This window comes from Bos indicus, chromosome 11 (assembly GCF_029378745.1).
Source record: "Bos indicus isolate NIAB-ARS_2022 breed Sahiwal x Tharparkar chromosome 11, NIAB-ARS_B.indTharparkar_mat_pri_1.0, whole genome shotgun sequence".
Lineage (NCBI taxonomy): Eukaryota > Metazoa > Chordata > Mammalia > Artiodactyla > Bovidae > Bos > Bos indicus.
Genome location: NC_091770.1, coordinates 80,889,463 through 80,916,386, shown reverse-complemented (window position 1 = coordinate 80,916,386; position 26,924 = coordinate 80,889,463).

Below are 26,924 nucleotides of genomic sequence, written 5' to 3'. Positions count from 1 at the left end.
AAAAATTATATGTTTCAAGTATTCTATTTATTGTAAGTGTAATCAGACAGTTCTGACTCACGTAATAAATTTTGTAAATGTTATTTTTCTTTTTCTTCTGGTTTGAAAGCAATATATTTATTCTCTTCAGTCAATTCTGATTTTTGTGAATGTCATAATTCTAAAGAAAGCTATTTTCAAAGTGCTTATTATTATTCTTATATATATGTTCATTATGAAATATATCATTACTGTTCAGTAATCAGAAGCTTCTATCCCCTTGATGCTAGTTTCAAAGTTGATAAGCTGTACATTCATAGATACATACATATATATATATATATAAAATCTCAGAAACTCTAAGTGTATAAATGGCAAACTATGACTGGCATACTGCTTTACTTAATAAACTGTTCATCAGCCTCTTGTCTCATAAATATTCTTAGATATATTATAATTCCAATTCTAGACGTTACTTTAGCTTGTGAATTCCTCCAGACAAATGTTTACTTAAATTTATAGAAAGCCTTACAGTATAAGCACTTCATCAACACTATAAATATAAATGTGGCAATAGTTCAGGTTATATATCAGCAAGTTCTCAAAGTGCTGTTCCTATATATCTTTGGTTGCATTGTTTTTTTTTTTTAATCTCAGATTTTCCATAATTCTACACTCCATTCAAATGCACTCTGTTGTATGCTTTGACCAACCCATAGACTGACTTGCATAGCCAGTTCAGTTCAGTTGCTCAGTCGTGTCCGACTCTTTGTGACCCCATGAACCACAGCACGCCAGGCGTCTCTACCATCACCAGCTCCTGGAGTTCACCCAAACCCATGTCCATTGAGTCGGTAATGCCATCCAACCATCTCATCCTCTGTATCCCCCTCTCCTCCTGCCCTCAATCTTTCCCAGCATCGGGGTCTTTTCAAATGAGTCAACTCTTCACACTAGGTGGCCAAAATATTGGAGTTTCAGCTTCAGCATCAGTCCTTCCAATGAACACCCAGGACTGATCTCCTTTAGGATAGACTGGTTGGATCTCCTTGCAGTCCAAGGGACTCTCAAGAGTCTTCTCCAACACCATAGTTCAAAAGCATTAATTCTTCAGCGCTCAGCTTTCTTTATAGTCCAACTCTCAGTAGATGTAATTGGTATAGTGACATAATATTAGAAATAAGCTTTCTATCAGTATAGTAACTGTTATAGCTTTGTGATTCTAGATAGATCTGTAACTTGGTGTTTTTTTTCTTCAACTTGCTAGTTTTCCCAAGAACACACAGTTTTTAAAATCTCCATCACACCATTATTTTAAAACTGCATTAAGGACTAGAATTCAAATAAAACTCAGTTTTCCATTTAATTCAACATTTGTTTGAGAACTATGTCTAAGATGCTGTTAAGTGTATAGGAATGTATGTTTTTTTCTGTTTTGAAAAAATTTATAGCAATAAAGTCAGAAAAAATCTTTCCTTGAACTTACTTGTTTCAACATTAATGACCACTGTCATTTTAATCAATGTCTATTGAAACTACTATGTGCATTTTCCTTGAGTTGTAAAATGCTGTCTTGAAAATAGACTAGTTACAAGTGATAAGTGCAAAAAAATTGTATCTTCAACTCATTTTAATCTAAATACACATGAGACTTCTAATCTTACCTACTCTTGAAAGCCCATTTTAATTGTCCCATTTTTCTGTATCACTTTACCTGCCCTTCCTTTGAAAAATCCTACCTCCTTTAATAACAATAAACTGAGCTTTAAGGCCAGCACCTGTCATTCCTTTCAGCTTTGTGTCCTATTACAGTGCAGCTCTGAAGGAAAGAATGAGATAAATACCATACTGAAAATATGACACAAGTTCCTGTTAAAGTCAAAAGTTCACCCAGTACCTCAGGATGCCTGAGGACCAATGTCCTTAGCTCAGTATGGCAGATCTTCACAACTAGATCCTACCTTAACTTTTATGGCTTCATCTGGTTTTATAATTTGCCCTGTGCTGCCTACACCAGACTGTTATTTTCTTGTCTTTTCATGTATGTTTTCAATGCCCATCTCTTTCTCCATTTGACAAATTCATTTTCAGTGTAAAAGGGTTCTACCCAAAAGTTACCTCCACTGAGGGAGCATCTTTATCGCATTCTTGCCCTATCCAAATCTTAGGAAATATTACTTAGATCCTCATCTCTGTTCCTATAGAAGTTTATTTTCAACTATACTATAACACTTAAAACATTGTATTAAGTTGTTTACATCCCCTCTACTAGCCTTGTCAATTAGGGCAAAGATCTTTTCATTTTTACATCACCAGTGCCATGCTGCTGCTACTGCTGCTAAGTCGCTTCAGTCGTGTCCGACTCTGTGTGACCCCATAGACGGCAGTCCACCAGGCTCCGCCGTCCCTGGGATTCTCCAGGCAAGAACACTGGAGTGGGTTGCCATTTCCTTCTCCAATGCATGAAAGTGAAAAGTGAAAGTGAAGTCACTCAGTTGTGTCCGACTCTTAGTGACCCCATGGACTGCAGCCTACCAGGCTCCTCCATCCATGGGAGCTTCCAGGCAAGAATACTGGAGTAGGGTACATCCCCAGTGCCATAGTTAACTTCAATTAATGAAATAGAATGTAGGAATATTACTGTTACTATACTTTTACCCCTGGGCTTCCCTGGTGGGCTCAGTGGTAAAGAATCCACCTGCCATTGCAGGAGATGCAGGTTCAATCCTTGGATCAGGAAGATCCCCTGTAGCAGGAAATGGCAACCCACTCCAGAATTCTTGCCTGGGAAATCCTATGGACAGAAGAGCCTAGTGGGGTCGCACATGAGTTGGACATGATTAAATAACTAAATAACAACAACAACACTTTTACTAATCCAAATGCATTTAGTGGTGTGTTAAGTATATTTTAAGCTTCTGCTTTTGGTTTTGATTTTATACGATAAAATGGAGAGTTGATTGAGCTCATATCAGCATAAAGCCAAAAACTGACTTTAAATATTACTGGTTTTAATGTCATTTAAGTTTCATGGTAAGACCAGATATTTGACAGGGCAGTTTTTCTCTTTTATATCTTTTAATAAAGCACGTAAATGATGAATAAATACACTCAACCTAAAACTTTCAGACCAACAAGTTAATCAAATATATTTTAAACACTTAATAAGAACAACTAACAAAAATATTTGAAACAAATACGGGGGTTAAAGAAGAAATGCCACCATTTACAAAAAATGTTTGAAATAAATATGGCTATAAATAACACAAAAAGCATTCTTTATAGTCACTAAGAAGCTCTAGTTGGGAAAATATTTAAGAAAACTGTGATGTTCTGTACATCCACATATGCAATTAACCTTTCAGCTGAGTAACAACAGTAACTTATAAAAGTCTTAAATGAGACAATGTATATACAAATACTTTGAGTTTTAAACTATCTCCTCATTACCCATTTTATTAATAACATCATTATCTACCCAGTCTTCTGAACTAGAAACTCTTCTTGTTATCCTTAATTTTTTTCTCTCTTACAGTGTTTCCCCATCACCCAATCCCTATGTAGACATTCATCAAATCTTTTTAATTCTATATTAAATATGACCCAGGAATGACTCCTCTACTCTTTATCCCTTATGACCCAGGAATGAATCCTTTACTTTTTATCCCTAACACATCTGCTTTATTTTAAACCCTCATCACCTCCTGTTGAGAATAGTAAAAAGATGGTCTTTTTACTAGTCTTCTCTTTGACTTCCACCCACCACTATCATGAGATTTTTTTTCCTAAAATATTAATCGCTTTGTTGCTTGTTTCCTAACCAAGAACCTCTCTTGACTCGTTGATGCCCATAGAATAAAATACAGGCTCTTTAATTTGATATGCAAAGTTCTTTGTAGTTCTCCAAACTGTTTTTTCAGCTGCTTTTTATCTTATTACACAACACAACTTGATTTCCTGCATCACTAAGCTTTTCACCATTCTTCAAATATATAAAGTCCTTTCACATCTTTAAGTCTTGGGCATATGCTGGTTCATTTGTGTAAGTATGATGTCAGGCTTTACTTAAAAGTCTTCTGAATTCCTTCCAGTTTACAGCTATGTTGTATGTTTAGACACCCACAGTTTCATCTGCTCCTCATTCTTTAGTTCTAAATATGATTTCACTAATGTACTATTATATTTTTGCATGGTTAGCTATTCAAAGATATTTTTTTTTCCTAAGCCCTGACTGTTGGAAAACCAGGGGAAATGTTCAACTATTTCCAACATTTCTTTGATGGTCTAATAAATTTCAGCAACAATTAAAAGATTCTTTGTTGCTGAGATAAAAGCAAGAGTCTGTATTATTTTGAAATTCATACAATTGTAAATAACACCTCTTTTAAAAAATAATTGTGAATTCTTTTCAATTAGCCTTTTACAAGAATCTTTTCAAGATTTTGAGATGGCAAAATGTCTATAATTATTTTTATCATACAAACTTGTAATTACTTAGATTGCCTTCTCCTTTTGTACAATTTTTTTGCTGAGATTAGTCATTTTTTTATGGTTGGTTGCGTAATAAATATTTAGCTGGGCATTGCAAATTTATAAAACTATAATATACTTTAAAATTTGAAGGAATTATATATATTTACATTAAATACAAAATAGAGTTAACATTAAAAACTACACTGAACGTAATTTTTTTTATCCTGAAGGCAATATAGAATAACACTGAGGTGAGTAGGCTCTGGAATTAAACTGTCTGTGTTTAAATCTATGGTCTACTTTTTCCTACTTTTGTAATCTGAGCCAATTACTTAACCTTTCTGAGACAGATCCCTGTAAATGGGAATTGTAAAGTAGTAATAGAATTTACCTCTTAGGCTATTGTGATTTAAATGAAGTACATCATGCAAAGCATTTAGAACAGAGTTGGACATGTAAATAGATATTTATTAAACATTTCTTAAGTTATGATAGTTATTATTAACATCAAACTAGCAAGGTGTTGGGAGAAGGCAATGGCACCCCACTCCAGTACTGTTGCCCAGAAAATCCCATGGATGGAGGAGCCTGGTAGGCTGCAGTCCATGGGGTCGCTTTGAGTCAGACACGACTGAGCGACTTCACTTTCACTTTCCACTTTCATGCACTGGGGAAGGAAATGGCAATCCGCTCCAGTGTTCTTGCCTAGAGAATCCCATGGACGGAGAAGCCTGGTAGGCTGCAGTCCATGGGGTCGCACAGAGTCGGACACGACTGAAGCGACTTAGCAGCAGCAGCAAGGTGTTAGACTAGTTCTTACAGTTTGATGAATGTCAGCATCTCTATCCAACCCTCCATTTCAGTAATATCCTGTGGGTAGCTTAGAGTAGGCCTTGATGGAAGTATTTCTATTTAAATTGCCAAAATCAGAAACACTACAAATTAGGGAGTTTTTTTTTTTTTTTTTTTTTTAAGTTCTAGACAAGCCACGTGTCAAACAGTTACCAGCATAGTATTGAATCAAACTCTATTTTACAATACTTCAGATACATTACTCTGTAAATCAATTCTCACTACAGAATTGTAGCTGTGGTAAGCCAGGGAGTTTTTGTGTCTTGTCTGGCTAAAGTAGTGCATGCGTGCGTGCATGTGTGTGCAATTGCTAGGCCACATCCGACTCAGAGAGGCAATTCAACAGATTATATATTGGTACCAGGACATATTGTGAAAACTTTATCACAACAAAACAAAACTCTGTTAGTTTGTTTTCATCTCATTTGATAATTTTTATGGGTGAAGAATCCTAAATTTGCCACATACAAAAAAGTATCAGTTCAGTTCAGTTCAGTTCAGTCGCTCAGTAATGTCCTACTCTTTGTGACCCCATGAATTGCAGCACACCAGGCCTCCCTGTCAATCACCAACTCCCGGAGTTCACTCAGACTCATGTCCATCGAGTCAGTGATGCCATCCAGCCATCTCATCCTCTGTCGTCCCCTTTTCCTCCTGCCCCCAATCCCTCCCAGCATCAGAGTCTTTTCCAATGAGTCAACTCTTCCCATGAGGTGGCCAAAGTACTGGAGTTTCAGCTTTAGCATCATTCCTTCCAAAGAACACCCAGGGCTGATCTCCTTTAGAATGGACTGGTTGGATCTCCTTGCAGTCCAAGGGACTCTCAACAGTCTTCTCCAACACCACAGTTCAAAAGCATCAATTCTTTGGTGCTCAGCTTTCTTCACAGTCCAACTCTCACACCCATACATGACCACAGGAAAAACCATAGCCTTGACTAGACGGACCTTTGTTGGCAAAGTAATGTCTCTGCTTTTCAATATGCTATCTAGGTTGGTCATAACCTTCCTTCCAAGAAGTAAGCGTCCTTTAATTTCATGGCTGCAGTCCCCATCTGCAGTGATTTTGGAGCCCCCAAAAATAAAGTCTGACACTGTTTCCACTGTTTCCCATCTATTTCCCATGAAGTGATGGGACCAGATGCCATGATCTCCGTTTCTGAATGTTGAGCTTTAAGCCAGCTTTTTCACTCTCCTCTTTATAACTCTCTCAATATTTTAAGTTTGCCTATGGTTCTATAATTTCAGAATGGCCATAGGTTCAGTTCAGAGGAAAGGAATGGATCAAAAGAATGCTTCTTCTATCACTATTTAGGGCAGAATGTAGTCACTGTTTACTATCAATAAATAATCACTGGCAACTAAATAACATAATTTTCAAAGTAATTTAAGTGAATGCTCTCATCTGATTTAACTATCCTTCAATTTGCTGAATGAAATACCTGTTATCTGCAAGAAACTATGCCTCATACTGAAGTAAATATTATGACATATAAAATGTAATCTTTGTCTCTAACAAATACATTCCAGACAGTTATATGCATATAAAAGGATAAAGGTGATATAAAACTAACACTACATTGCCCATTACATAGCCCAGTTAATCAGGCCATTCACAACTTTGTCCTAGACTGTTTTCTAGCCTGATCTCCAACTAATCCATTCCCTTCTCCCATGCCTCTCACACTCTGCCTCACCAAGTTGCTTTCGATTCCCCAAACACTCATGTTTTCTTGTTGTTACTCAATTCTCAAGACATTTATTGAGTATTATGCTCCAGACTTCCTGATGGCTCAGATGGTAGAGTCTGCCGGCAATGTGGGAGACCCAGGTTTAATCCCTGGGTGAAAGATCCCCTGGGGAAGAAAATGGTAACCTACTCCAGTATTCTTGCCCAGAGAATTCCATGGACAGAAGAGCTTGGTGGGCTGCAATCCATGGGGTCACAAAGAGTCAGACACAACTGAGTGACTAACACTTCCACTTTCATGTTTCAGGAACTGTGTTAGGTATTAGATATTCAAAATCAAGACAGCCTTTTTTCAAGGGGTTTACAATATAATAGGAGAAACAGGCACATAAAGTATACAGACATATAATAATATAAGTGCTACAACAGAGGAATACCCAAGCACTGAAGAGACGAGACGAAACCGAGTCTGGAAGTTTAGGGAAGATACCTAGGAACAAATGATGCCCAAAATCTCATTCTTAAAGGATACATTAATTCATTCCATACTTCAGTTCAGTTCAGTTTAGTCACTCAGTCATGTCCCACTCTCTGTGATGCCATGAATCGCAGCACGCCAGGCCTCCCTGTCTATCACCATCTCCCGGAGTTCACTCAGACTCATGTCCATCGAGTCGGTGATGCCATCCAGCCATCTCATCCTCTGTTGTCCCCTTTTCCTCCTGCCCCCAATCCCTCCAAGCATCAGAGTCTTTTCCAATGAGTCAACTCTTTGCATCAGGTGGCCAAAGTACTGGAGTTTCAGCTTTAGCATCCTTCCTTCCAAAGAACACCCAGGACTGATCTCCTTTAGAATGGACTGGTTGGATCTCCTTGCAGTCCAAGGGACTCTCAACAGTCTTCTCCAACACCACAGTTCAAAAGCATCGATTCTTTGGTGCTCAGCCTTCTTCACAGTCCAACTCTCACATCCATACGTGACCACTGGAAAAACCATAGCCTTGACTAGACGGACCTTTGTTGGCAAAGTAATGTCTCTGCTTTTGAATATGCTATCTAGGTTGTCATAACTTTCCTTCCAAGGAGTAAGCATCTTTTAATTTCATGGCTGCAGTCACCATCTGTAGTGATTTTGGAGCCCAGAAAATAAAGTCTGACACTGTTTCCACTGTTTCCCCATCTATTTCCCATGAAGTGATGGGACCAAATGCCATGATCTTCGTTTTCTGAATGTTGAACTTTAAGCCAACATTTTCACTCTCCTCTTTCACTTTTATCAAGACACTTTTTAGTTCCTCTTCACTTTCTGTCATAAGGGTGGTGTCATCTGCATGTCTGAGGTTATTGATATTTCTCCCGGCAATCTGGATTCCAGCTTGTGCTTCTTCCAGCCCAGTGTTTCTCATGATGTACTCTGCATATAAGTTAAATAAGCAGGGTGATAATATACAGCCTTGACGTACTCCTTTTCCCATTTGGAACCAGTCTGTTGTTCCATGTCCAGTTCTAACTGTTGCTTCCTGACCTGCATATAGGTTTCTCAAGAGGCAGGTCAGATGGTCTGGTATTCCCATCTCTTGAAGAATTTTCCACAGTTTATTGTGATCCACACAGCCAAAGGCTTTGGCATAGTCAATAAGGCAGAAATAGATGTTTTTCTAGAACTCTCTTGCTTTTTCGATGATCCAGCGGATGTTGGCAATTTAATCTCTGGTTCCCCTGCCTTTTCTAAAACCAGCTTGAACATCTGGAAGTTCATGGTTCACGTATTCCTGAAACCTGGCTTGGAGAATTTTGAGCATTACTTTACTAGCGTGTGAGATGAGTGCAATTGTGTGGTAGTTTGAGCATTCTTTGGCATTGCCTTTTTTGGGGATTGGAATGAAAACTGACCTTTTCCAGTCCTGTGGCCACTGCTGAGTTTTCCAAATTTGCTGGCATATTGAGTGCAGCACTTTCACAGCATCCTCTTTCAGGATTTGAAATAGCTCAACTGGAATTCCATCACCTCCACTAGCTTTGTTCGTAGTGATGCTTTCTAAGGCCCACTTGACTTCACATTCCAGGATGTCTGGCTCTAGGTCAGTGATCACACCATCGTGATTATCTGGGTCATTAAGATCTTTTTTGTACAGTTCTTCTGTGTATTCTTGCCATCTCTTCTTAATATCTTCTGCTTCTGTTAGGCCCATACCATTTCTGTCCTTTATCGAGCCCATCTTTGCATGAAATGTTCCCTTGGTATCTCTAATTTTCTTGAAGACATCTCTGGTCTTTCCCATTCTGTTGTTTTCCTCTGTTTCTTTGCATTGATCGCTGAGGAAGGCTTTCTTATCTCTTCTTGCTATTCTTTGGAACTCTGCATTCAGACGCTTATATCTTTCCTTTTCTCCTTTGCTTTTTCTTTCTCTTCTTTTCACAGCTATTTGTAAGGTCTCCCCAGCCATTTTGCTTTTTTGCATTTCTTTTCCATGGGGATGGTCTTGATCCCTGTCTCCTGTACAATGTCACGAACCTCCGTCCATAGTTCATCAGGCACTCTATCTATCAGATCTAGGCCCTTAAATCTATTTCTCATTTCCACTGTATAATCATAAGGGATTTGATTTAGGTCATACCTGAATGGTCTAGTGGTTTTCCCTACTTTCTTCAATTTAAGTCTGAATTTGGCAATAAGGAGCTCATGATCTGAGCCACAGTCAGCTCCCGGTCTTGTTTTTGCTGACTGTATAGCGCTTCTCCATCTTTGGCTGCAAAGAATATAATCAATATGATTTCAGTGTTGACCATTTGGTGATGTCCATGTGTAGAGTCTTCTCTTGTGTTGTTGGAAGAGGGTGTTTGCTATGACCAGTGCATTCTCTTCACAGAACTCTATTAGCCTTTGCCCTGCTTCATTCTGTATTCCATGGCCAAATTTGCCTGTTACTCCAGGTGTTTCTTGACTTCCTACTTTTGCATTCCAGTCCCCTATAATGAAAAGGACATCTTTTTTGGGTATTAGTTCTAAAAGGTCTTGTAGGTCTTCATAGAACCATTCAACTTCAGCTTCTTCAGCGTTACTGGTTGGAACATAGTCTTGGATTACTGCGATATTGAATGGTTTGCCTTGGAAATGAACAGAGATCATTCTGTTGTTTTTGAGATTGCATCCAAGTACTGCATTTTGAACTCTTTTGTTGACCATGATGGCTACTCCATTTCTTCTAAGGGATTCCTGTCCGCAGTAGTAGATATAATGGTCATCTGAGTTAAATTCACCCATTCCAGTCGATTTTAGTTCGCCGACTCCTAGAATGTCGATGTTCACTCTTGCCATCTCCTGTTTGACCACTTCCAATTGCTTTGATTCATGGACCTGACATTCCAGGTTCCTATGCAATATTGCTCTTTATAGCATCGGACCTTGCTTTTATCACCAGTCACATGCACAACTGGGTATTGTTTTTGCTTTGGCTCCATCCCTTCATTCTTTCTGGAGTCATTTCTCCACTGATCTCCAGTAGCATATTGGGCACCTACTGACCTGGGGAGTTCCTCTTTCAGTGTCCTATCATTTTTCCTTTTCATACTGTTCATGGGGTTCTCAAGGCAAGAATACTGAAGTGGTTTGCCATTCTCTTCTCCAGTGGACCACATTCTGTAGGACCTCTCCACTATGACTGGCCCATCTTGGGTGGCCCCACAGGGCATGGCTTAGTTTCATTGAGTTAGACAAGGCTGTGGTCCTAGTGTGGTTAGATTGACTAGTTTTCTGTGATTATGGTTTGTGTGTCTGCCTTCTGATGCCCTCTTGCAACACCTACCGTCTTACTTGGGTTTCTCTTACCTTGGATGTGGGGTATCTCTTCATGGTTGCTCCAGCAAAGTGCAGCCGCTTCTCCTTACCTTGGATGAGGGGTATCTCCTCACCACCACCCCTCCTGACCTTGAATGTGGAGTAGCTCCTCTAGGCCCTCCTGCGCCTGTGCAGCCACTTAGGAGCCTATAATTTTCTATAAAATAACTTTTTTTCTCTTCTCCATACTAAGCAGTTTTTATCCATATCCCCATTATTTCAGACATCTATTGTAATACCTATAAAATTACATAATGTTATATACTATCTCCTCTACTAAATTATTAGCTCCTTGACACTTAAAACAGTTACTTTGTTTACCTTTGCATTTCTAGTGTATACATGGGTATTACCATCTAATAGATAATAATAATTTTTAACTGTTGGGTTGACTATATACCAATTGAGTAATATTAGCACTATTAAGAAGAGTGCAATGGCACCCCACTCCAGTACTCCTGCCTGGAAAATCCCATGGATGGAGGAGCCTGGAGGGCTGAAGTCCATGGGGTCACTGAGGGTCGGTCATGACTGAGCGACTTCACTTTCACTGTTCACTTTCATGCACTGGAGAAGGAAATGGCAACCCACTCCAGTGTTCTTGACTGGAGAATCCCAGGGACGGGGGAGCCTGGTGGGCTGCCGTCTATGGGGTCGCACAGAGTCGGACACGACTGAAGTGACTTAACAGTAGCAGTAGCAGCACTATTTATTGAAATAAATAATTTCAATAAATTTATTGTTGTTATTGTTTAGTCACTAAGGCATGTCTAACTCTTTACAACCCCATGGACTGCAGCATGCTAGGCTTCCCTGTCCTTCTCTTTCTTCTGGAGTGTGCTCAAACTCATGTCCATTGAGTCTGTGATTCCATCCAATCATCTCATTCTCTGTGGAATTCAGTGAAGAATGAAGTAAGTTTTAGATAGGAAGGTGAGAAATCTTTACAGAGGAGAGAGATTGAACTGGGTCTTGAAAAACAGGATCTAGACAGCCTCAGGAGAGTAGTTTCAACTAGAAAACAAAAAGGATCTAAGATCTAAAAAATAGAACTCTGCTTTCACAGAATTAAAGGATGTGCAGAAATAGCTCTAACATTGGACTGAGAGAAATAAGGATGAACTAATTAGGAAAGTCATTAATCCAAGAAGTTTGGCTATAGAAAATGCTACCTAGTCAGGACATAAAATAACTATGGTCTGAAAGAAATAAAGTGATATTTTTTAAAACCAAATCTACATAGAGACTATAATATAGTAACCTATCTATTGTGATTGTATCAATAATATATGTCCCAGAATTCCTAATTATAATGAATGAGTTGGGCACACTCTTCATAACTGAACCCCGCACATTCTATACATTAGTGGATCTTTTAGAGAAGAGTTAATGATAGAAAAATGTGACCCAGGCCATGACTCTCTTGAGGAGGTTCTTGAGGGAGTCTTGAAAAAAGACAGCCAAGAATCATAGAAAGTGGAAAGGAAATGTAACTTTAGGACATGCAGAGACGCAATTAGCTGCCCATTGTAGTGTGCTGTCACACAATTCTATTAAACAGCAACTCATTCCTTAATTTTTAGAAGTTTCTCATAGATAGCTATGCCCTATGAGAAACAAAGTAGCACAAGAATACATATTCAGTTTCACAAAGTTATCTGACACATATTCATTATATACCTAATATTTGTTATACATTGTACTTGATCATGAATAGATTAGGGTTAGGGTTAGCAGTGTCACCTGTTTTGCAGTTTTCCTGAGGCCAGACATGCTAATCACCCACTTGAAAAGTGAAAGTGAAAGTCGGTCCGTCGTGTCCTACTCAGTCCATGGAATTCTCCTGTCCAGGATACTGGAGTGGCAAGCTGCTCCCTTCTCCAGGGGATCTTCCCAACCCAGGGATCAAACCTGGGTCTCCCACATTGCAGGCGGATTCTTTACCAACTGAGCTACCAGGGAAGCCCCCATATATAACTGTAGTAATCACTCACTTACTACAGTTATACATCAACTTCCAAAAGCTAAACCCATGCTATCTGGAGACCACTCAGAAGGACTCTAGAGGTGACTCTTAAAAGTTATCTAGTTCAGATCTTGAACAATAACCTGGAAAAACATATATATATATATAGACACACACATATATAACAATGCCATCTTTCAGAAAACAGAGAAACAGGACAGAGGCTGGGCTTGGTATATAATGAGTAGCTAAGCAAAGACAGAACCACAACAATCATGGTTTGTATGAAGATCCTTTTTCTCATATGAGAAAAACTAAAAGGTGAGAAGGAGAAGCAGAAGCACTGTGACCATACATTTCCAAGCTCTCCTAATTAGGATATAAAGGAAAAATATGTGTGTTCTCCATTATAAAAATGATATAAAGAATCAAAGGATTAAAAATAGAATTTTACTTTAATATGATCTATGACCATCCATGGGAGAAGGCAATGGAAACCCACTCCTGTGTTCTTGCCTGGAGAATCCCAGGGACGGGGGAGCTGGGTGGGCTGCCATCTATGGGATTGCACAGAGTCGGACACGACTGAAGCAACTTAGCAGCAGCAGCAGTATGACCATCCATGTTTTGTAGTAATTTAATCTTCAATAATACTACATAAAAAGGCATAGAGGTTTTCTTTGTTTTTTGCTTATAAAATCTCTGCTGGGCGAAAACAAATACACCAAAAAAAAAAAAAACCCATCATTTCAATTCAAACAATATTTAGTACACAATATGTACTCAATGGGCTTCCTAGGTGACGCTAGTGGTAAAAAACCCACCTGCCAATGCAGGAGACATAAGAGACACAGGTTCAATCCCTGGGTCAGGAAGATACCCCTGGAGGAGGACATGGAAACCCACTCCAGTATTCTTGCCTGGAGAACCCCATGGACAGAGGAGCCTGGTGGGCTACAGTCCATAGAGTCTCACAGAGTCAGACACGACTAAAGCGACTTAGCACGCACGCATGCATGTGCTCAATATTAGATCAGATGCCATATTAGATGCCATCCTCTTCTGAAAAGTATAGACTGATATATGTGTCTTGCTGATGAACAGCCTTCTGCTTGCACAGTAATGTAATAGCTGCATCATCTTTTCCACTTTTACTCTCCAAACTCCTCTCTGATAAAATAATTTTTTTCAAAAAGGCAATAGTTTAACTTATGCAGGCCACTGAAGAAAAAACCTTTTCTATTGGATTTTATTTATTAACTAATTTTCTCAAACTATAATTATCCATCTTTGAAGCATTGATACATGGTCAAACTTTGTCAGGAACCTCAAAATATTTAAATAGAGTTAAGAGACCAGAAGCGGGAATCCTCACACCATATGACAATAGTAGAGCCCAACAGGAAGAAGGAAGACTCCTCTTCTCTCCTGGCAACAAACTGGCCAATGAAAACCCATGGGCTCTGCTTACTGTTGGAGAAGGCAATGGCACCCCACTCCGGTACTCTTGCCTGGAAAATACCATGGATGGAGGAGCCTGGTGGGCTGCCGTCTATAGGGTTGCACAGAGTCAGACACGACTGAAGCGACTTAGCAGCAGCAGCAGCAGCTGCTTACTGTAGTCCTCCCAACTTTCCCCCTCTATAAAAAAAGTTCTCCCTCCCTGGCTTGTGCAAGCACTTGCATGTGGCTTGACATGACTGCAGACCTCAACTGCAATTCTCTGCAGATCCTGAATAAACCCATCTTTGCTGGAGAAATAACTGGCAGTCTATTTGTCTTAGATCAAAAAGTGTTACCTACATATAGACAATCACCCACAAAATGTTGAGATGTATGACATTTCCCTCAGAAACTCTAAAAGGGAAAACCATTTAAACTTTTACAAAGGCCTTGAAAAGCCATGATTAGGTCCAAGGAACACTTAGGGGAAAAAAATAATCTAGCACAACCTTCATTTGTCAGTAGCAAGGAGAAGAAGCGGAGAAGGCAATGGCACCCCACTCCAGTACTCTTGCCTGGAAGATCCCATGGACGGAGGAGCCTGGTGGGCTGCAGTCCATGGGGTCACTAAGAGTCGGACACGACTGAAGTGACTTCACTTTCACTTTTCACTTTCATGCATTGGAGAAGGAAATGGCAACCCACTCCAGTGTTCTTGCCTGGAGAATCCCAGGGACGGGGGAGCCTGGTGGGCTGCCGTCTATGGGGTCACACAGAGTTGGACACGACTGAAGCGACTTAGCAGCAGCAGCAGCAAGGAGAAGAAGAGAAAGGAAGGGGGAGCAGAGGAAGAGATGTCAACCTAAAGAAGAATATAAAAATTTTCTTGGCTTACAAATGATTACACTGGTTGCCAAAAGATGGTTTGGTTCTAGTGTCTAATGCCAATTGTAAACACTGCTGCCCAGTCAAATAAATCTAGAAACTCCCTTTTGTCAAATATAAAGTCCTCTTTTCTTCATAAATTAGATCACATGGCATCATGGAAATTAATTTAAGCATTAAATCACTTCTTGTTTAAGCTCTTTTATAATATATTTCACTACATATGGTACAAACCTATATTGAATAATAAATATAATCACCTGATGGGAGATGTTTTCTCTTTAAAATCAGTATAAAAAAACTGCTTTTCATTGTTTAGAATTCTATAAACAGAAAATTATGTATCACACTTACAATACCAATTATGAAACAGAATCATTAATAAGTTGTAAAAATAATCTTTCCAATTATCAGAATTCTAAACTGAATTTTAAATCTTCTAAGTAGTAAAATCACAGAAAAACAACACACTGAAAATAAACACTAAAGAGACAGGAGATTAATCCACCAAATAATTACTAAGCTCTACTATGAAGCATGAACTTGGCAGTTTTAGTAAATTAAAGTAGAAATATAAGACACAGATTCTGCACTAAGGAGCTTTAAAATACAGTTGGATATTAAAATCTAAAAGGAAAACTATGTGTCTTGGTGATATTTCATTGATTGTTCCACACATCTTACATCCAATAGAAATTGAAAAGAAAGAACTATCAGTTTGGAATAGATAATCAGGGAAGTCATCACAGTACTTGAACAAAACCTTGAAGAAAAAGTACAAAATGTTACTGCTATTCAAATTCAGCAATGTCCTGTACTCTGATTCTTTGGTGGAAACTTGCCAATCCATTCTAAAATTCCTCACATGGGGTACAAATTGGTGAATCAGGAAATATTTGTTTGAGAAGATCCTGCCCTGCTTAGGCTCATTTAAAAATGCTATGGTGGGTCCTTAGTATCTACTGGTTCCATGTGTATAGCTTCAACCAACCAAGGATTGAAAATATTGGAGCAGAAATTCCAGAGAATTCCAAAAAGCTGAACAGGCAACTACTTACATAGCACTTACATTGTATTTACAACTATTTATGAAGATCCCCTGGAGATGGGAATGGCAACCCACTCCAGTATTCTTGCCTGGAGAATTCCATGAACAGAGGAGCCTGGAGAGCTACAGTCCATGGGGTCACAAACAGTCAGACATGACTGAGTGACTAACCCTTTTAATTTTCACGCAGCATTTACATTGTATTTACAAGTATTTGCACAGTATTTACATTACATTCAGTATTAAAAATAATCTAGAGACAATTTAAACTATATGGGAAGATATGCATAGGTTATATATAAGCTATTTTATATAAGAGACTTGGGCATCCATAAATTTCATTACCAATGGGATCCTAGAACTAGTCCCCTGTGGATACCAAGACAACCGTTGTTGTTCATTCACTAAGTCATGTCTGATTTTTTGTGACTCCATGGAAAACTGTATTCTATTCTAATTCCAGATCTAGGATCTGATCAGAAATTACTACCACAACCTGTTACTTGCCCCAGCTCCGGTTCACTTCACAGCAGAGGATCACCATAACTACCAAAGAGGACAATTTTCTTCTCTCTGAAGGAAAAATACTTTGTCATAAATTGGAAGAGATTCATCTTTGGCATCTTTCCACTCATTCATACTATTTTTGAATAAAATGCATCACCAAGGCAGAATGTGGTCTTTTCTATGGGAGAAGGAGGAAAGAAATATTCAGAGAAATAAGAAGAAAGCATACTCACCTGACAACAGCAAGGACATTTTGTCTTAACTGCCTTAATGTTCCTGAATAAGGCTTTCTTAATTTGTTTCAAGGTGACCCTACAAGCTATATTAACGGCTGCTGGAGAGATACAGGACTCCTCAGATGGACACTGGTAGCTTCCCAAAGACATAAATAGAGTTGGGTACTGTATTCTTTCCTCCTGGCCTAAGTAGCAAATTGTTTGCACAGCTTTAAGGACAGAAAGAGTGAAAGCATAAATAGTATCATTAATGGTTCATTCTCTTAGATTAATAGATTTATTAACTCCTAAGGAGAAAGAGCTTCAATCTATTTAGAAGTATTTGGGAAGGTCTATTGTAAAAATGCATGCTGAATTTATAAAATTTGAAGAATAAATTTTAGCTTTTTCAAACCTGACCCTCGTTCATTGAATTAAAATTACTTTCAAAATGGCCATGATCTCAAGCCTCAATCACTTATTTTTCAAATAGTACAATGATGTTTGAACACTTAAATGTTTCCAGGTAGCAGGGTTTTAATAGAATGTGGTCTTTATAGATTTAATCTTTAGACTGTATCTATTTATGAATGATCCTGAAGGTTATAATGACAGTAATATGTCATTTGCTAAAATTCAAATATAAATCTTAAACAACTAGGAAGCTGGTAGTTGTAACTGATAATTAAATTGGTATTAAATCTGATCAAATGACCACCTAATGTCTGCATCTCAATATAGCTGTGTTGTTCTTATTTATTATCTCACTTAATATTCTGTAAGTAAGCAATATAGCTTACTTTACCAACAAAGCAATTTTATTCTAGAGTGATATTCATATAATAGGGAATCAGGAAAGTTTTAGAACATATCCTTCAGGAAAGTCAAAGGTCTACAATATATTAAGTAAGCAATATAATTAGTCTGTTATGTATTTTTATTTTTTATTCAATCCAAAATCAACAGGCTTGAACCTCCAAAACTATATTATAATCTATACTACCGGAACCAATAAGGTCAATGAATTTTGCTCTAAAAATAGTCTTTTTAAAGATATTATACTGGTAAAGTGTTATTTATGTAAGTTTAATTTCAAAATGTTGTTTAACACTCCAGTGTTATTAATACTTAATTTTATTAGAACATCTAAATTAGCCCAAGAAATTTTAAACCCACTTGTATTAAGTCTAGTAGTGGTGCTGTGATCACTGTCCCTAATCTGATTTTCATAAGCAACAATATGCAAGGTCTCTAAGGAAATTATTTTAAATGAACTCAAAACCATGAATTTAATTTGCTTTACAATTGGAAGAAATTGGCTCAATATTATCTTAGATGTAAATTAGCACTGTTAACTTACTATCTGAAATTTTGTAGATGCCCAATATCTTGAATTTTTGAACTATAGAGCTCTACTTTTATAAATGAGTAAATCAAGTCATGAGGGAAATTTAGCTGATTTTCCCAATACCATATCTAATAAGTAGCAAAGCTGGCTCTTGAATCAAAATCTCTTAATTTAAAATCCAGTGATTTCCACATGAAAAAGAGGGGGAAAGAGAAATGTCTATTTGTAGAAAAGAAAATGTTATCTTTCTATCATCTCAATCCCAGAATATTCTTACTGTAGACCTATCTGCTGAATGTAGTTATCCTCTATTATTGAGACTTTCCTGGTGGCTGAGATGGTAAAGCATCTGTCTACATACGATGCAGGAGACCCTGATTTGATTGCTGGGTCAGGAAGATCCCCTGGAGAAGGAAATGGCAACCCACTCCAGTAGTCTTGCCTGGAAAATCTGATGGACGGAGAAGCCTGGTAGGCTACATTCCATAGGGGTCGCAAAGAGTTGGACACCACTGAGCGACTTCACTTTCACTTTCATCCTCTATATTAATTTCCTAGGACTGCTGTAACAAGATACAACAGATTGGGTGGCTTAGATACAAAATTTTATTCTTTCACAGATTAACAGAAATCTTTCAGGCAAAAGAAAGAAGAGTTTCTCTAAAAGAGAGGAGTAAATGCAAAAGTACAGACAGTACTGCTCCACAGTATAACAGAGCAGAGAAGCCTGGAAAGACATAGCAGGAGGCGAAGCTGAAGGGGTATGCAAGAGCTAGAAAATAAAGGGGCTTGCTGTGCCCTTTTCTTTTTACTATATAAAGTGAGAAACCACTTAAAAGTTTTATTCAAGAGAGTGATGTGGTTTTATCTGAGTTTTTTTCAATAGTTATGAGAAGGAAATATATGATGCTTTGATGATGAAAGGATCCAAAAGAGATGATGAAAGGATTAACTAGTACAGTGTCAGTGAGGAATGAGTTTGAGAGACTTTCAAGACATGGGACTTTTAGGACTTAAGTGATGAGTTGATGGGGAATGAGAAAGATGGGGGAGCTGAAGGTGCTACCCAAGGTTCTTATTTATAGGACTGGGCTGATAGAAGGTACCTTCAAAGTGGTAGGGGCATAGGGAGGTTACTGGAGGTGGTAAGGGGCCAGAGAAGTAAGTGTTTTGTACATGTTGAACATGAAGTATCTGTAAGAAATTTATATGAAGGTGTTCTATAGGCAATCATAAATAATGAACTAGAGAGTACTCTCTGGGTTTAAGACCATCAGTGGTCCTTATTTCTGTTTTTGAACACTTCCTATTTAGTACGGTAAAATGAACTTAAGGAAGAAACATAGTAAGGACTGCAAAAAAATGAGGGAGTCTTCTGTTTCTCTTCCTCAGGCAGTAGACAAAAGGTAGTAATGCTGGGAAAGGCAGTCTTTATCTAAGCCTGTTTCCTTCCTGCCTCCTACTCACCCCTCTGAAAAAAACCCAGATGCTCTGTGATTAAGGTTGCCACATAGTGGAAAATTCTGAATACATGACTTAGGGTTTGACATTTTCTCAGAGGAAACTGGAGATTATTGAAAAGAAATAAGATGATCACAATATTCACAATATTTATCTTGCAAAGGAATATTAGGTGGATAAAAATGTAGTAATTTATAGAGGGAGAATCATAATATTCTTTGGAATGGGGTAAAGAATAAAGAGGAATGAAGGCCAACTGAAGAAGGTATCTGGAGACGTTACTAACACAAATGTTGCCTCAGTTTCCTCCTCATCTGTAAAATGAGTTTTCAGCTCAGTTCACTTCAGTTGCTCAGTCGTGTCCAACTCTTTGTGACCCCATGGACTGCAGCACACCAGGCCTCCCTGTCCATCACCAACTCCCAGAGTTTACTCAAACTCATGTCCATTGAGTCAGTGATGCCATCTAACCATCTCATCCTCTGTCTTCCCCTTCTCCTCCCACCTTCAATCTTTCCTGGCATCAGGATCTTTTCCAGTGAGTCAGTTCTTAGCATCAGGTGGCCAAAGTATTGGAGTTTCAGCTTCAGCATCAGTCCTTCCAATGAACACCCAGGACTGATCTCCTTTAGGATGGACTAGTTGGATCTCCTTGCAGTCCAAGGGTCTTCTCCAACACCACAGTTCAAAAGCATCAATTCTTCGGTGCTCAGTTTTCTTCACAGTCCAACTCTCACATCCATACATGACCACTGGAAAAACCACAGCCTTGACTAGATGGACCTTTGTTGGTAAAGTAATGTCTCTGCTTTTTAATATGCTGTCTAGGTTGGTCATAATTTTTCTTCCAAAGAGCAAGCATCTTTTAATTTCATGGCTGCAGTCACCATCTGCAGTGTTTTTGAAGCCCCCAAAAATAAAGTCTCTCACTGTTTTCATTGTTTTCCCATATATTTGCCATAAAGTGATGGGGCCAAAATGCCATGATATTAGTTTTCTGAATATTGAGTTTTAAGCCAACTTTTTCACTCTCTTTCACTTTCAAGAGGCTCTTTAGTTCTTCTTCATTTTTGGCCATAAGGGTGGTATCGTCTGCATATCTGAGGTTATTGATATTTCTCCCAGCAATCTTGATTCCAGCTTGTGCTTCATCCAGTCCAGCATTTCTCATGATGTACTCTGTGTACAAGTTATATAAGCAGGGTTACAATATACATCCTTGACGTACTCCTTTCCTGATTTGGAACCAGTCTGTTGTTCCATGTCCAGTTCTAACCGCTGCTTCTTGACTTACATACAGATTTCTCAGGAGGCAGGTCAGGTGGTCTGGTATTCCCATCTTGAATAATTTTCCACAGTTTATTGTGATCCACACAGCCAAAGGCTTTGGCATAGTCAATAAAGCAGAAATAGATGTTTTTCTGGAACTCTCTCGCTTTTTCAATGATCCAGCAGATGTTGGCAATTCGATCTCTGGTTCCTCTGCCTTTTCTAAATTCAGCTTGAACATCTGGAAGTTCATGGTTTATGTACTGTTGAAGCCTGACTTGGAGAATTTTGAGCATTACATTGCTAGTGTGTAAGATGAGTGCAATTGTGTGGTAATTTGAGCATTATTTGGCACTGCCTTTCTTTGGGATTGAAATGGAAACTGACCTTTTCCAGTCCTGTGGCCACTGCTGAGTTTTCCAAATTTGCTGGCATATTGAGTGCAGCACTTTCACAGCCTTTTTTAGGATTTGAAATAGGATTTGAAAATGGGTTTTAATAGCACCTATCTCACAGGTAAATAGCTTTGTTACTAAATACAGTGTTGCATATAAAGTGCTGAGCACACTGCCTGACACAAAGTAGGTGCTCAATAGGTGTTTGAGAAATGAATGATGAGTGAGATCAAAAGAAATTCAGCCTGCATGCATTACTGAACACAACCATGGGTTACTCAAGCATTTTCTTTCTTCTAAACAATCAGAACAATCCACGCTCCTAGAGACTATGGTACAAGTGCTAAATCTACATTCTGAAAAAAATCAACAGTCATCAGTGGTCACTCTTTCTCTTCCTGAACCGTTTCAGAGTGGTAACATGAACTTTAAAGCCGGAATATGATAAGAACACAAAAAACTGAGAGTGCCAACTGTTTCTTTCCTCCTTCAGACAGTAGGTAAAAATGTAAACGCCACTGTGAAAATTCTTAGGTACAGAATGTGGGTTTGCTTCTTGTGGTTGTCTCAGCGGGGATGTAGAATTCATTATATTTATTTTTCCCTTAGGTTTCTTTGTTGTGTTCAAGTAAAAAATTCAAAGGAACTATAGTAAGGAAAATAAAGATTGAAGGGAAAAACAAATCATTAAGATCTGCTTCAGGTAAGAAGTGCTTTTGAAGATCTTTCAGGATCAGATGGTATCCAAAGTACAAAAGTTCCAGAACATGAATCCACAATAATATTTGTAGTGGCTAGTCACACAACTAAAAAAGTGTACAGCCTGGCAAACAGGACTACCTAAAAAGCCACTAAAGAAAAGGAATATAAGCCATAGATAGTCTAATTCTGCTATCATTGTTCCTTTTGTGTTGTCACTATAAGCAGTGACATTTTCCAGCTCAAGTGCACTGCTATGAATCCACAGGTTAGGCCCAACTGTAGAATACATGGGATGAATGGAAAAGAATGGAATAAAGTACTTTACATTCTTAAGGCTGAAGATCACCTGCACTTGCTAGAACTAGTTCTAACACTCCAAGAAACTTCTGGAAACTCAAAACGTTGACAATAATTCACTCAGCAGGGATATAAATTTTTATTGCAGATTGTTCAAATTTTCGGAGAAGGCAATGGCACCCCACTCCAGTGTTCTTGCCTGGAGAATCCCAGGGACAGGGGAACCTGGTGGGCTGCCGTCTATGGGGTCCCACAGAGTCAAACACGACTGAAGCGACTTAGTAACAGCAGCAGTTCAAATTTTAAGGGGAACTGGTGACACAGCAGAGAATGATCTCTCTGAATTTAGATTCAATCATGGATTACAGAGATAAATCAGTAGTGGGAAGGGTGAAATGACCAACTGTCATTTAAAAAGTAGGCCTTTCAATTCCTCTTCTGTATACGAAGGCATAGAACATTCCCTCTATTTGCATGGGTATTACTCCTTCAGAGAGCAATCTTATATTTTTCCACTTATTTTCAGTTCAGTTTAGTCGCTCAGTCGTGTCCGACTCTTTGCGACCCCATTGAACGGCAGCACGCCAGGCCTCCCTGCCCATCACCAACTCCCGGAGTTCACTCAGGCTCATGTCCATCGAGTCAGTGATGCCATCCAGCCATCTCATCCTCTGTTGTCCCCTTCTCCTCCTGCCTCCAATCCCTCCCAGCATCAGAGTCTTTTCCAATGAGTCAACACTTCCCATGAGGTGGCCAAAGTACTGGAGTTTCAGCTTCAGCATCATTCCTTCCAAAGAAATCCCAGGGCTGATCTCCTTCAGAATGGACTGGTTGGATCTCCTTGCAGTCCAAGGGACTCTCAACAGTCTTCCCCAACACCACAGTTCAAAAGCATCAATTCTTTGGCACTCAGCCTTCTTCACAGTCCAACTCTCACATTCATACATGACCACAGGAAAAACCATAGCCTTGACTAGACGGACCTTTGTTGGCAAAGTAATGTCTCTGCTTTTCAATATGCTATCTAGGTTGGTCATAACCTTCCTTCCAAGAAGTAAGCGTCTTTTAATTTCATGGCTGCAGTCACCATCTGTAGTGATTTTGGAGCCCCCCAAAATAAAGTCTGACACTGTTTCCACTGTTTCCCCATCTATTTCCCATGAAGTGATAGGACCAGATGCCATGATCTTTGTTTTCTGAATGTTGAGCTTTAAGCCAACTTTTTCACTCTCCTCTTTCACTTTCATCAAGAGGCTTTTCAGTTCCTCTTCACTTTCTGCCATAAGAGTGGTGTCATCTGCATATCTGAGGCTATTGATATTTCTCCCGGCAATCTGGATTCCAGCTTGCATTTCTTCCAGTCCAGCATTTCTCATGATGTTCTCTGCATATAAGTTAAATAAGCAGGGTGACAATATACAGCCTTGACGTACTCCTTTTCCTATTTGGAACCAGTCTGTTGTTCCATGTCCAGTTCTAACTGTTGCTTCCTGACCTGCATACAGATTTCTCAAGAGGCAGGTCAGGTGGTCTGGTATTCCCATCTCTTTCAGAATTTTCCACAGTTTATTGTTATTCACACAGCCAAAGGCTTTGGCATAGTCAATAAAGCAGAAATAGATGTTTTTCTAGAACTCTCTTGCTTTTTTGATGATCCAGCGAATGTTGGCTATTTGATATCTGGTTCCTCTGCCTTTTCTAAAACCAGCTTGAACATCAGGAAGTTCACGGTTCACATATTGCTGAAGCCTGGCTTGGAGAAGCCTGGCATTACTTTACTAACATGTGAGATGAGTGCAATTGTGCAGTAATTTGAGCATTCTTTGGCATTGCCTTTCTTTGGGATTGGAATGAAAACTGACCTTTTCCAGTCCTGTGGCCACTGCTGAGTTTTCCAAATTTGCTGGCATATTGAGTGAAGCACTTTCATAGCATCATCTTTCAGGATTTAAAATAGCTCCACTGGAATTCCATCACCTCCACTAGCTTTGTTCATAGCAATGCTTCCTAAGGCCCACTTGACTTCACATTCCAGGATGTCTGGCTCTAGATGAGTGACCACACCATCGTGATTATCTGGGTCATGAAGATTTTTTTTGTACAGTTCTTCTGAGTATTCTTGCCACCTCTTCTTAGTATCTTCTGCTTCTGTTAGGTCCATACCATTTCTGTCCTTTATCGAGCTCGTCTTTGCATGAAACGTTCCCTTGGTATCTCTAATTTTCTTGAAGAGATCTCTAGTCTTTCCCATTCTGTTGTTATCCTCTGTTTCTTTGCATTGATCACTGAGGAAGGCTTTCTTATCTCTCCTTGCTATTCTTTGGAACTCTGCATTCAGATGCTTATATCTTTCCTTTTCTCCTTTGCTTTTCACTTCTCTTCTTTTCACAGCTATTTGTAAGGCCTCCCCAGACAGCCATTTTGCTTTTTTGCATTTCTTTTCCATGGGGATGGTCTTGATCCCTGTCTCCTGTACAATGTCACTAACCTCAGTCCGTAGTCATCAGGCACTGTATCTATCAGATCTAGGCCCTTAAATCTATTTCTCACTTCTACTGTATAATCATAAGGGATTTGATTTAGGTCATACCTGAATGGTCTAGTGGTTTTCCCTACTTTCTTCAATTTAAGTCTGAATTTGGCAATAAGGAGTTCATGATCTGAGCCACAGTCAGCTCCTGGTCTTGTTTTTGTTGACTGTATAGAGCTTCTCCAACTTTGGCTGCAAAGAATATAATCAATCTGATTTCGGTGTTCACCATCTGGTGATGTCCATGTGTAGAGTCTTCTCTTATTTTAGGGGGGAAAAGAAGCATGTAGAAGGAGTATAGACATAAAGGGTAAAACACTATGTATCAGAAAAACTACTGTACAGTTTTATTGTAGGTGATAACTTTCTGTTTTTCTTAGGGAAGTTATTTTGTTAGTCTATCCGTATATTTTTTTAAATAGCATTAAAAAATTAGGATGTTGTGTGCTCAGTTGCTCAGTCGTGTCCAACTGTGCAACCCCATGGACTGTATGTAGCCTGCCAGGCTCCTCAATCCATTGGATTTTCCAAGCAAGAACACTGGGGTGGATTGCCATTTCCTAAACATAATTATTTTACATTATATCTTCCCTCTGTAAAGATTAATACCCTTAGGTTTTTTAAATAAAGACCCTTTACCATACAAAAAAATTACTATCATTATTCTCTATGAATATAAGTGTTATAAATTCATTTTTCCAATTCCTGTCTCTTTTCATTTTCTAATGTCATCTTCTGAACACTTTTTCTTCCAATATCCTAAATGCGCCCATGCCTTCAGTTCCACCCTTTTTGGCTCATATATTTTATACAGAGCATGTCCGATAAATAATATTACAATGAGCTGAGATCTGTTATATCACTGGCAATTTGCACTTTTACTGCCATTCTCAGTTTTCAGTTTGTCTATGTCACAAATAAAGTGGATGGAAATATTAAATTAAATTAATTTACTAAGTATTAAATCAGTTGTGTACACCTGAAAATCGTTCTTAGTTTTGTTTATTTTGTTTGAATCTCGGAAGGAGAAAGGCTAAAGTAGAGCTACTTCAGAAAAGAATGTTATTTGCAACTGAGGAAGGGAAAAATGGCTTATCAGGGGTTTCCAGGTAAGTGAGGGTTCCACCAGGTCCTCCAGAAAAAAACAAAAAAACAAAAAAACAATTCTTCCTTAAAGCACCTTTCTCCCTCCCTTCCCCCAGCTCCGATTTACACAGCCCCTCCCCAAACCTCCCGGCTTCTCAGGTGGCGCTAATGGTAAAGAACCTGCCTGCTAATACAGGAGACTTCAGAGATGGCGGTTCGATCCCTGGGTCGGGGATCCCCGGAGGAGGGCATGGCAACCCACTCCAGTATTCTTGCCTAGAGAATCCCGCTGGGCAGAGAAGTCTGGCGGGCTACAGTCTATGGGGTCGCAAAGAGTCCGACAAGACTGAAGCGACTTAGCACGCAGCACTTCCCAAGCCTCCAGGATGTGAAAGCTGACACCGCGATCCGCAGTGTAGGGGACTTGGCTTCAAGTAATAGGGCAAGTGCTACAGCTGATGGCATTCTCCGCTCATCACGGCCCAGCATCCCGGTCCCTCTGTCCCAGGGCCGCGCATCTCTGCTCTCTTGTGATCACAAGTGTAAATGACCGAAGAAGGAAGGAAACACAGGGCTCCCGCGTTTAGTGTTCTTACCACACTCCTTTTTTAGAGTTCACTCTACCATCCTATAGAAGGGAATTGCTTTCTGTAATTTAAATGATAATATTCCTTCGATGTTTTTAGAATCATCTTTCCTATGTGACTACATGTGACTTTGTTACATATATAAAAGGCATCACACAAAACATTTTAACAAAAAACACTAAAAAGATAAAGGTGCACAATAACTGAGGATTAAAAAAGATATCGCCAAACAACGCCTCAGTGCAAACAGAACTAACAAAATCTGCTTGCCCAATGAGACAAAGCAGCTTCACAAAAGCGCACGCTTCTAAATCAAATCTCCCCTACAAGAGAACACGGTTTAAAGTCTCAGTG